Source organism: Papilio machaon, chromosome 1 (assembly GCF_912999745.1).
Source record: "Papilio machaon chromosome 1, ilPapMach1.1, whole genome shotgun sequence".
Taxonomy (NCBI): Eukaryota; Metazoa; Arthropoda; class Insecta; order Lepidoptera; family Papilionidae; genus Papilio; species Papilio machaon.
The window spans coordinates 10,366,723-10,379,076 of NC_059986.1; the positions used below are offsets into that span (position 1 = coordinate 10,366,723).

At 34.6% G+C, this 12,354-nt stretch overlaps 4 non-coding genes across 4 annotated transcripts; 2 read left to right on the forward strand and 2 right to left on the reverse strand.

The window, feature by feature from the left end:
- Positions 1-7,959: 7,959 nt before the first annotated feature.
- On the reverse strand, positions 7,960-8,041 carry Trnas-cga. The gene has a single exon. It is a non-coding gene; the product is annotated as a tRNA-Ser (tRNA).
- A 3,210-nt stretch (positions 8,042-11,251) lies between these two features.
- On the reverse strand, positions 11,252-11,333 carry Trnas-aga. Its single transcript has one exon. It is a non-coding gene; the product is annotated as a tRNA-Ser (tRNA).
- A 223-nt stretch (positions 11,334-11,556) lies between these two features.
- On the forward strand, positions 11,557-11,638 carry Trnas-aga. Its single transcript has one exon. It is a non-coding gene; the product is annotated as a tRNA-Ser (tRNA).
- Positions 11,639-12,177: 539 nt separating this feature from the next.
- On the forward strand, positions 12,178-12,259 carry Trnas-aga. Its single transcript has one exon. It is a non-coding gene; the product is annotated as a tRNA-Ser (tRNA).
- Positions 12,260-12,354: the final 95 nt, after the last annotated feature.

Here is a 12,354-nt window from a genome sequence, read left to right on the forward strand (position 1 = left end):
CCGGTGACCGCTCTTCTCAGGAGATTGCAGGCAAGTGACCCGGCACGTATGCAGCGACCCCGCCGAGCCCGGGTCGCCCCTCTAACCCGCGCAGTCCCCGCGGCGCGTGCCCCGGAGTGCACAGACTATGTGACGTTTTAAATACGTTATAATTTGAATTCCGGATAAATTACTTAGTGGTCTGAATTTATCCGGCGCCGATAATACCATGAAGAGCTTACTTTGTTACGAATACAAATTATACATTTACTTTGTATAGAGAACTTAATCTATAATTTTTCTTTCATTAACATTTGCTTGATGAAAACTCGTTAAATATGGAAACACGAATTTCTTACTTAGATTTACTAATCTCGCTGCATCTGAAATAACTTATGGCGCCTATTATAGTTTATTTACTATGAGAAGCAGAATTTTTAATTTAACTATTGCAAAGCCCATATCCTCAACTTTCGATGTCGAACAAAATTTGGAAGTGAAATTAAAAAAGTTAGTGTTCGGTTTTCTGACATCCGACTGATCATGACGAAGGAATGCCCTGACCTAATAAATTGTCGACGAAGGAAAATTATTTCATTTTGTGTATTATTTAGTAACGAATAATTATTTTGAACTTGTAAAGTAGTTTTCTAATTAAACTTACAAAGTTTCTTAATTGTTGTTAATCGAAAAGTAATACATTTGTATGTTATTTCTTTAAAGGTCTTAATTCAAAGTTTAGAAGAAAAAACATTGTTATACTAATTTAATTTAACTGTTGCGGAGTAACTCAATTTTAAATATTGACAAAATAATATTCCTTAATTCGCTTACGAAGGTAACTACTTGATTATTTATATACTTTCTAAAACAAAAGAAAAGTAAATGGTAAAATTCCATCGTAGTGTTTCTACTAATTATAAAGGGAAGTAAATGACTACGGAGTATACTGCAGGTTAACAATGTCGCGCTAGTTGTTCCAGCCTCCGTCGTGTCCCAGGAGAGCCGCTAGTTCTTTGTTCTCACTCGCGACAGGGTACCTCATCGCATATTAATTCGACACCGCATCCTGGACAATACACCGGTCTAACTAGTGTTTAACTAGAATTTTTTGGGAAGTACAATTTTTGTTTTTTGTTGCTACTTTGGCAATTGTTTTACTGGACATAACTGTTCACTGCGTCATGAGATAAACATTGGATTTTTACTACAGCAATTAAGTTGGAATGTTGAGATGGCGAGATTACGTTGAGTGCGATCTTAAAAATATCGGCATTAAGAGCTGGACGCAAACAGCACAAAGTAGACCAGAGTGGAGGAATTTACTTGACCAGGCCCAGGTCCACCCGCGGCTCAGATGATGATGATGAATTAAGTTGGAATATGTTTTATTTTATTACCAAACTAATGGCTAGAAATACATATAGGAATAATAAGCCTCTCTAACTTTACCCTACTAAAGCCGCAGAAAGAATCACGTGAACTAATGATGGGGCGTGCTTTTCTATACAATTGCTTTGCCGCGATGCACCTTTGGTACGTAAGTTTTTCTCATTAATTACAAGTCTTGAGGTCAGTGTAAGTAAGGGTAATAAAACATAACTAGTAAATAAAGTTAGACGCTTACTTTGTTACATGCACAGATGCGAATTAATTGTAAAATCCTAAACATTTTAATTGATAAAAAATTCCCTACATTTTTTTTTTAATTGTCTCAGCGATCGAACATCACGTTATCAGGTGTTACTCACTTTTAAATTTTCCCATAGCATAAATAATAAGTATTCTAATATAAGATTTTAGGAAGTCCTATGCGCAAGGTACACTGCAGCACAGTGGACCGAGTTCGTAATCAGGCGCGACACAATGGATGACATTAATTATACTCGCAAAGTTTGCTGTGCGCGACTGTACGCGCGCCGTCGCTCCTGTTTAAGGTAAAAAGTTAACAATATATGAGCTTAGTCGTGACAACTTGAAACACCTCTCCGGGTATTATCTGAATCAGGTACGCTTTGGAATTACACTTTAATTAACTAAGTAACTTTTTACATTGATGTAACAACAGAGGGGTTGTTATCCATGAAACTGTCTTTCTTCATCTACATTCTTGACAATTAACGTAAACTGTGACTTAAAGAAAAGTTCAAGACATAGCCAACGATCTCATGAAGCAGACAATTCTGTAATAAAGTTTTATACATAAATACAGCAACAATAAAAACTTATTCAATTAACATGTCAAAGGATGGATTTATCTTTGATGATGTATTGTAGCGTGCTCATTGCCATTAGGCCAGTGCCTTTCCGCAGTCGCGCCATTATCGCCGCAAGCCGCCGAAGCAACCCGTTTATAACTGGTCTAATAAACCTGGGCAAAAGTTCATGTTAATGATTAATAATTTACTTTAGAACCTAAAGTTATTTACGTTTTGAAGGTTTTGTGACGAATTAACTCAAAAATACTAAGTAAGTACGAAATAAGTTCACTCTTTTAGGATAAAAATTAAATCAAACATTATAACTAATTATACTTGTCCTTTCTTTGCTAAAAGTACAAAAATGTAATATACAAAAGAAACAGGAAAGGGTGAATATAATTTGGAAAGACTTCCTTCTTCTAAGTTCCACTGAAATAATGAGTTAAAAAGTTCCGAGTCGATTTGGGAGCTTACAAGAGCTTTTAATATTCGAATACTTCCTTAAGCACGAATATTTTCAACTTTTTAAGTTTATTCTTCTTTCTTAATTTATTTTCACCGTCTTTATGACGTCATTGGTGTTTGGAAAGAGACCGTATCATGCTTTTTATATAGTACATGAGAAAATTAATATCTTTATAAAGAACTAGCTTTTGCCCGCGATTTCATCGAAAATTTGAAATCGGTCCAGTAATGTTTCAGTTTATGTGAAATATGTATGATAAATTTTAATGTCATTGGACATTAATAATAACATTAACACCATATTCTGTGAAAAAGTTTATCGCATTGTTCGTGCGGGAAGCTGTAGTTGTGCTTTATTGTAGCTCCGCGCGGCGCCGCGTCTCGGGAATTTTTCAATTTCTTTCTTACCACCACAAAATGAAAACTCGCTGCATATTAATTTGACTCGACACAGGGAACGGTTCCAATTTACTTTTCAAATCCCCTTATTCTTTCAATGACTTTTTCCATTATGCTACGGCTGAGAAACTATTGTTTTATATTTGCATTGGTATAATCACCTAAACGTACAAATGGAATATTCGTCTCAGTCAGAATTCTCACATCCTGTAGTTTCGATGCATTACGTTACTCGAGATAAGTATTTAAAATAAACAAATTATTATAACAACCAAAGTATTAATTAAATAAGTGATACCTTTTATTTCATTTTGACAGTGATTGTTAACCGAAACTTTATTTCCTTAAATAAAATCCATGTTAAGAAATAGTACAGGGTAGTAATACCACAGTGCAGGTCGTGCTTTCCTTGTCACGACCTATGATTTATTCGCGCCTGTTTCTTTCATGTTAGCTAACACTACAATTAACTTGTAACGAAACTAACAATTATGCGCCAAAGGCCATTCATTATTGCTATCGGCGCGGGCAAATAGAAAGAGCATCCTAGAGGGCGCGCGAGGCGCGATCGCGTGCGCCGACACTGCCCCCTATCGCACTATCTCTTACAACCCTAGCACCATCTATCTTCACGAACTGCACTCGCCATGCTCTATGATAAAATACATGTTTGCTGATACAACAATTTAAGGTGGAGTAAGTTTACACAACACGTTAACACAATAGTTAAACCCCTGATCGTTGTAATAATAAATAATATCTATTTAAATACAGATTATTTTATATATAAAAGGTAGAAATCACCAAGCAATATTTACTAGTGCAGGTATAATGAGTTTAGTACGGACTTCGTGAATGTAGCGTGTAGTGAGAACTCGGATAGTTGAAGTGGTCGCAGTGTTATATTCAAAAAGAAGTTAGATCGATATGGATTCCTATCTCATTTTCCACTCTTGCAGCATCCAGTGATTTCGAATACAAATGCGTTGAAAAATCGAGAGTTTATAAAGTAAATCATTTTAGTTATGTAAAGTCATATTTTTTATTGTCTTCTTTTGGTCATTAAGGTTAAGTTTTGGAATTAATGTAAATTTTATACTAATTAAATTTACTGTTAACGAACTTGGTGTCTTCATGTCAATTTAAAAGTCTTGTATTTGACGAGGACTTACCTTTTGCAAAGAGTTTCGTGATAATATTAACTTTTTATTGAAGTTTAAAATTTATATAGTTTATTTAACGAAGAGCAATTATATAACAAAAGTTACGAGACTTCTTTGGAATTCTTTTATTTAGTTTGTATTGATGATATAAATGTTAAATTAATAATTATTCAAACATCAATGTGTGATCAAATTGACTAATCCAGTGGTCCAATTGGCAAGACTGGTTTTCAAATTACCGCGTTGTCACGTGCCGATTTCTTAGAAAGCCGTCACGTGACTAAACCCAGCACTTGATTTGTCACTTCGGGCAGAAAAGTACGCTTGTACCCTAGGACCAAGTATATAATACCAAGTCTATTCTTTATCTTAGCTTGTACCTGATGTCGTGCCTAATTAAATGCCGGGCGCTTTATATATGTCTAAATTTAAACTTACTTTGAATAAACTTAAATCGCTAGAATTCTAAGTTTTAATTACAAAGGAAACAACCGTAGCGCGAGAACAAGCGTTGCGTTGTTTTAAAACTACAATTAATTTTAGCTATTGTCCGGCGCGGACACCAGCAATAACGTGAAGACGGTTTTTTTAAATTCTTTGTTCGAAACTCTTTTAACTGTTTGCTATTTTGTTTAAATTTTTGAAGTTATTTTTCTTTTCTTCGTTTATATTTAATTAATAGTTAACAAAGGAGAAGTCTGAATCATTAAGAGGGTATTACTAATTTAAATTTAGAATCCTCTAAGAAATTTCATTTCTCTCTCTCTTTTTCTCACTCTCCCGTTACTTTTTACTTTATTGTTCCATCTTCGAATGCCAACAAACATTAAGGCTATAATAACCTGTATTTACATTATAATTGCAATTGCAAGAAAAGACTGCGTCTATTTATTTGCGGCACAATGGCGCTGGCGTGTTGGTGATAATTAGCGAGGTGAGCGGTCGCGGAGTGCCGCCGCGCTGTCTGGTGTACACCCCGCCCGCCCCCAGCTGTCTAACGAGCAACTCAAATTTCATGGCAGCGTCTAAATGTTTCCGCAACGCGCTGTGCTGATCCGCTAAGTGTTTTTGTGGCGCAGCAACATGCAAGCCTGATTGAAAACTAATTTAATATCTCAAATTAACTTTTTTTTATTGCTGAACAATTGCACGTTTTAATTCTTACGTGATGTTCCTAATTAGGTCTTGACTACAACTTGAGTTCAAGTTGTTTAACTCAGTTTAATAGAGAACTGGTAATAAAATCTATAAAATTAGTTTTTGCTCATTATGTGTATTTTTTTAATTCGTAATCAACGAACAGTTATTTCAGCAAAGATTTTAAATAATCTAATTCAGAAAGAACTCAACAGCATAAATTATAGCAAGTTTCGTTCTCCTCACTGCTCGCAGAAGACGAGAACAAATTATAAAGCTTGAAGTCGATTTAAGACTCATACCTAAAATATATTCCATAACTTTCCAAGGCCGGTGAAACTTTCCAATATTGTTATTTGATCTTGAGTTTGCGCCATTTTTGAATATTTTCAGTATATTTGGTGGTTTTGTGTTAACCATCATTATCATTTAATTTAAAGATTTCTTCATATTCTGGGCTATCCTGATTTGGAATAAGATTTTCGTTGTCTCTTACTGTACCAAATATTTTTAATTATACTATGAATTTTTGACTAAATAAAAAAAAACTAGAGTATAACTTTCGATTTGTGTTAAACTAGAATACAAAATTATATTCTTTGCTTTTATTATTTTGTATTTCCAAATACGTAGCTTGTTGTTATGATTGTAAATTGGCTTCTCAAGCACCCCTCAGTTCCCTCTATTGTTGTCTAATTCGTGAACTTTATTTTAATTTTAATTATCGCCGGAAGCTGAGCGGCGCGTGGCGTGGTTAACAAACTTTCTTGTTTGTTCAACAAAACTCATCTTTTGTTACCGATTCCCATGAAATGTAGTTTCTAGATACTAGATGTTTATTTTCTAAAACACCTAAAATAATGATATCATGATAGGATGCCGAATTTCTTTAAACGTGCGAGTAAAACAATTAGTATAGTAATATTGCAGGAGTCGTTAAAGATCTTGCACATAAGGTATTCTATAGTTATAAGTATCTGTTTTTATATATATAGATTGACTTGCTACTATAGCAATATACGAGTAGTTTAACTTGAAATGAAGAAAAAAATTACATATTAATTAGGTTCTGAATAAAAGATCGATTTTACCTGAATTTATTTCGCCTCGCCTCAAAGTAACGCTCCAAGTTACGTCACAGATATTACTCAAACTTAAAACGCACTTGAGAGCAAAATTAGTAATGTGAAAGCCGCAACTCAGAAGCGCGGCTGCTGCGCCTGTATTAACGATATTTGTAGTCAACCCTAAAATAGTGAATTTTTAGTTTACATTTTTGACAGAAAACAATAAATAACATAATAATACAGCCTTGTATTGTAATTATTATTAAAATGTTGTCGCTTTTTAATCGTACTGATTATTTTGTAAAGCTTCCCAACAACATTACGCGCCATGAAATAAAACAAAGAAAACAAGTGTAAAATAAAGAGGTGTTCTCTGCTGGTGGTCGTGCCCGTGGCGAGGCCAAAACATCGCAATACTGAATTAATGAGACGCGCAGCTGTTCCCATACGTACGTATCCAGAGCACGTCCCAAATCTAGCGAACATTCATGAATTTTCAATTGCAAATGAAATACATTACGCCAGCTAACTTTGTCCTGGAATGCTGTACAAAACTTTGCTCTACATTGACCTTAACTACAGATATATTAACGTTTAAAACTTATAAACAAAATGTAACTTATAAAGTACAAAACTTATAAAGTATGACCTTAATTTTACAACAAATCTTTTACGTGTGAAATTATTATGTCATATGTGTATAAGTTAATAAGTTGAAAAACCTTCTTAAGAATGCAATATAATGCTTGTAACACGACAGTTTTGTGTGCTTGATGCAATAAACGTGTTTCAAAGCTGCGTCTCAGAAAATGTAATAAACTCGCTTACAGAGGAATTTTTCTGTATTTTCCATTAGTTGCGCGGCGGAAATGCACCTTAAGGAATGCACATTAAAACGTCTCCGGCAGTGACACCGTCGGGTCGCCACTCCTTCGTACCTATATTTAATTGCATAGAAATACAGCCTCATATGGATTAAGTCATTTTCTATTTTGTGATAAATTTGTAAACGTAGCTTGGCTCTATAGGATTAAACAGTACCCGAAAATAGAGCGTCCGACAGAGCAGGGTAATGTATTCCGGTTGCTATTGAAAATTCATGATTTCACCTTAGACGTAGCACGTGAGTGGCACGTTCACAGATGCGGTGCGACCGTTGCGATCTACCAATACCTCCTACGGCCATCGCACCAATAACTCCCACTGCTATGTAAGTACTTATATAAAATAATAAAATGAATACCTCTGTTTTTTGATACCTAATATCTAGGTATAATACAATTCAAATAAAACAAGATCAATAATAATGCGTTGTTACAAATGAAAACCACAACAACAAATATGCATAATTTAGAAAAAGTGAACTTAAGTTAAAAAAAGTGATCTTAATTAAGTTCACTTTTTTAAATTACTTATATTACTACGGTCAAGGCAACGTTTGATAGTAGTATTTATAATATAATGTATAACAGAAAGTTACACTGTACGTGTTCCAAAAATGTCAGGCTGGTTCACAAGTAATTTTATTTTATGAACAAAATAATATTTCGCAGCCGGTAGGATTCGAACCTACGCTCCCAGAGGGAATCTGATTTCGAGTCAGACGCCTTAACCACTCGGCCACGACTGCCATACTTTATTATCTGTAAAGGTACACTGAAAGTCTCGCAAAAACATAAAGTAAGAACATCTGATTGTTGGACCACAATTTTTTGTTAACTTTTACCTTTGTCTGCAAAGATACATAATATATAAAGACTATTTTTCATTGTGATGTAACATTCTTTTGATTTTCACCGAAATTACGGATAATTTCCAGCAGAAATTTGGATTTATCTTTGTCATTTCTTGACAGGGGAACGGATGGGTAAAGAAAAGGAAATATTCTTATTTTCTGTTTAGACTCTGGCCACATAAATGGTCGCAACGTTTGGTTTATATTATAATAAATATTCTTCTAGCGTTTTTTATATATTCCAATACTTTAGAATTTTGTCACTATAAAATATGAAATTGATGAAAATTAAGTATACAAAGCGAGATCTAAGTTGAAGTCTGAGAGTAAATACAAAGTAAATTTTAAGTTTTTAATTTTAAGCAAAACCGCCGGAGCGAGAATACGAACGTTGTTTAGTTTGAGAAGTTCATTTAATTTTGCGCTTTGTAGCCCCTCACCTTCCCGCCGCGCCCCGTACAATGCCTCGCTCATTTTTACCAACTAATAACTCTTATTCATTCTTATTATAAATTTAATATTGCTTTGCAATTTTTGAAAGCATTTTTATATATCGAAAGTAATTTTATCTTTTACCTTTACAAAGATATTTTCTATTTAATATAATTTTCATAATTTACTTACATTAAACAGTGATTAAGACCAGATTAATCCAGAAACCAAATAAGGTTTTAGAAAATTAAAAATCGCTATTTTTCAAATGGGAAAAGTACCTAATGTTGATGTAAAAACGTAGGCGATAAATTTCGCTCTATTACTATCTTGGAACTAAGCTAAGCGGCCGCGGCGTGGTGCAATGCCGACATGCCTTAATGCCGTCGCTACCACTCTCTTACCTCGGTCCTTCGCCGTCCTCATCCATGATACTTCCGCAACCTTGACCAGATCATCGGTCAATCTTGAAAAAGGCTTACCCACGCTGCGTCGGAATTGGCAGTCGCGTCGCCCCTATTCTAGGCCTTTGCAGGGCAATTTTTTTTTCTAATAAAGTTACTAACATATTTTAATGCCTAAATGCATTTTTACAAACAAACATAATAAATTAGTAAAAGTTCAAAAGAAAAGAAGAAATCAAAGCAACAAACAGCGCTGATATTAGAATTTGTTTAAGTTTTCTTTGTGCCACGAAATTAATTAACGTAATATCTCATTCGCCAAAATGCTATAAAAAGTTTAAATGTGAGAATAAATTCCATTGTGTCCCTTCTTATTTTGAGTCGTCTCATATTTCACTTTAATGCTTCTGCTTCGCAAGACAAAGTTAATTTTCGCTTGTAATAGGCATTTCGTTGCAGCGTCGCTACGTTCGTGTCTGCTCTAATTTATTACATTTAAATAGCGACCCACTTAATAGCTTTAGCACCTGGGTTTTTGGCCTCCCGATACATTTAACACTGAAAATGCAGACCAAGCGCTATGAAAACGATGTGTATATATAGCCTGAAAACTATAGATAAAAGAAATTAAGTAGTGTTCAAATTCTGCCAGCAAAGTGGATTTAATATTTAGATTTAATTAGAGTAAAAAATAAGCTTGAATAAAATATATTTTTTTGAACGGTGCGGATACTGTACATATGCATAAATATCTCTGAATAAAAGGTCCCAGAATCGCTATAAAGGAAAATTTTATACGAAAATGTTTTTTAAGAAATGGCAAATGTAAGAAGTTGTGGCATTCCGTGTATAAGGAACACGGCGATGCACATGGCACGGAAGAAAACACGCCGCTCAGAAGCGCGCGGTTGTTACCTATTCACGACAAAGCTTGGGAACAATATGAAAAGATTTCATTCGCAAAGTGGAACATATTACGTGATACAAATTTCAAATTTTAATTCAGTTTGTAACGAATTTATTATAACAACCTTTGCTGTATTTATGTATTTGAAGAACTGTCACATAAAATTAGATAATTTTTGCTGTTGTGTCCATTAGTTTTCACTACCATTGAAGGAATTTATTGTTCGTCTAGTCGAACAATATCCATTTATCTCTGTGTAATTTCTCTTGATTTTCCGCTATGTCAACTAAAGTCCCTATTTCTCTTCTCTTCTATTTTGACCGTTAACAGTGTAAACAAACTTAAAGATGCGTATGTGAAAATAAAAAAAGTGAAGTTGCGTCAATCACGTTTGCCAGTCGACAAATCAAGCGGATAGGCATCGCCGTACAATCCACGCGCTGGTATTTTTAATAAAACTCGCTATAGCTTTGATGCCGCGCCGAGGACAAGTATGCCTTTGTTCTCCATTACATCAAATATTTCTGATAAATTACTGCGCTGTGGAGTTGTTTAAAAAGATCCGATCAAACTGTTTAGACTTTAGATAGATCGATCTATCGTCATCACTGGAAAGTAAAACCAAAAAGTAAAAAAAATGATACTGAATTAACAGACTGTATCAAGGTGTGTTACAATAATAAACGAATTGAAAAGGTTGATGTGAGCTTGATTGATAGAATAATAAGGAAACTTAGCAATTACTGCTTCAATTTATTTGTGAGTGAATGGTTTTGGCGTAGGCGTCGAACTCTGCAAACTAAAAGGTTAAAATCAATCATGAAATTCTATACGCATTCAGATTGTAAGTAAGTTGCGTTACATTACTGGCATCTCCATAAAATATCATGTTACATATGAACATTATCTTAATGTATAATCTGTAAACATTAAATGTACCAAACAATTATCCATGTGGAGTGTTTGCAAATGATACTTGTCTGGTACAAGCAGCACTACAGCGGCGGCAGCGGCGGCAGCGGCGGCAGCGGTGCAACTGAGCGTTGTTTAAACATATATCTATATATATAATAAATATATGTATGTACATCGTATGTATGTACATTAACGTGCATTATGTTCAGAGCTATTGTTTGTTAAGTTTAATTATTGATTTCCAACTGTGCGTATTGTATTATGTATTGCTGGTGGAAGTGGGTGACGGTTCTGGTAGAGTCAAGTAGAGGCTGCAGTTTTTGTATACTAGTGTATGACAATAGTAGTATTTATAATATGATGTATAACAGAAAGTTATATTATACGTGTTCCAAAAAAGTCTGGCTCTTTCACAAGTTATTTTATTTTATGAACAAAATAATATTTCGCAGTCGGTAGGATTCGAACCTACGCTCCCAGAGGGAATCTGATTTCTAGTCAGACGCCTTAACCGCTCGGCCACGACTGCTGCACATGTAATAAGTAAATATAAGTTTAATGCAATAACGTTATTTAAATCATACACGCCGAAACTTTTACATATCTTAATCACCGCCTTGTAAAACCTGTTGGAGTACGAAGCAATGTAAGGAGAAAGGTGTCTTGCGTCACACAGCATTACATCGTTCCGAGGTTAATTCGGCAGCGGTGTACGTTCGTTTAGTAACTCGCTTTGTTTTCCCATAACCGAAGCAGTCGTGGCCGAGCGGTTAAGGCGTCTGACTAGAAATCAGATTCCCTCTGGGAGCGTAGGTTCGAATCCTACCGACTGCGAAATATTATTTTGTTCATAAAATAAAATAACTTGTTAAAGAGCCAGACTTTTCATCAGATTTATTTTTAGTATTTATCAATTTATTGTCATTTCTCATTTTTTTGCTTAATCTTACAAGATAAGGAAGAACCAGAAGGTTATTAAAGATTAGTTAATTACGTTGGGAAGAAGACATAGAAACTAAAACATGATATATGTGAGACAATTAGCCTATAACGTTCGGGTTGTGTCGGAAATTATAGGAAATATTACGATTGATTGGTATTGTCCTTGTGATATACATACCACATTCAATGGTATCGTTATCGGAAACTCGTAAATTCGTACAGCACATGGAAGCTGTTAACCGAGCCGGTTATTACCCGCCTGTCACACTCAGCCGGTCGTTGACAAAAACTGTTCAACATTAAATCAACCAACAATATATTATTTACATGATATATAGAAACGTAAACAGTATTCTTAAACAATTTGTAATTTGGTGAAAGTATGATAATGTATATACTAACCGAACTCGGTTTAACATTTATTATCCGTAGCAGTCGTGGCCGAGCGGTTAAGGCGTCTGACTAGAAATCAGATTCCCTCTGGGAGCGTAGGTTCGAATCCTACCGACTGCGAAATATTTTGGAATTTTTTTTTGTGTAAATATTAAAAAAATAAAGATTTCAACGTTTTGACAGTCGTTTTCCTAAAAAATATCTGCAGTGATTTT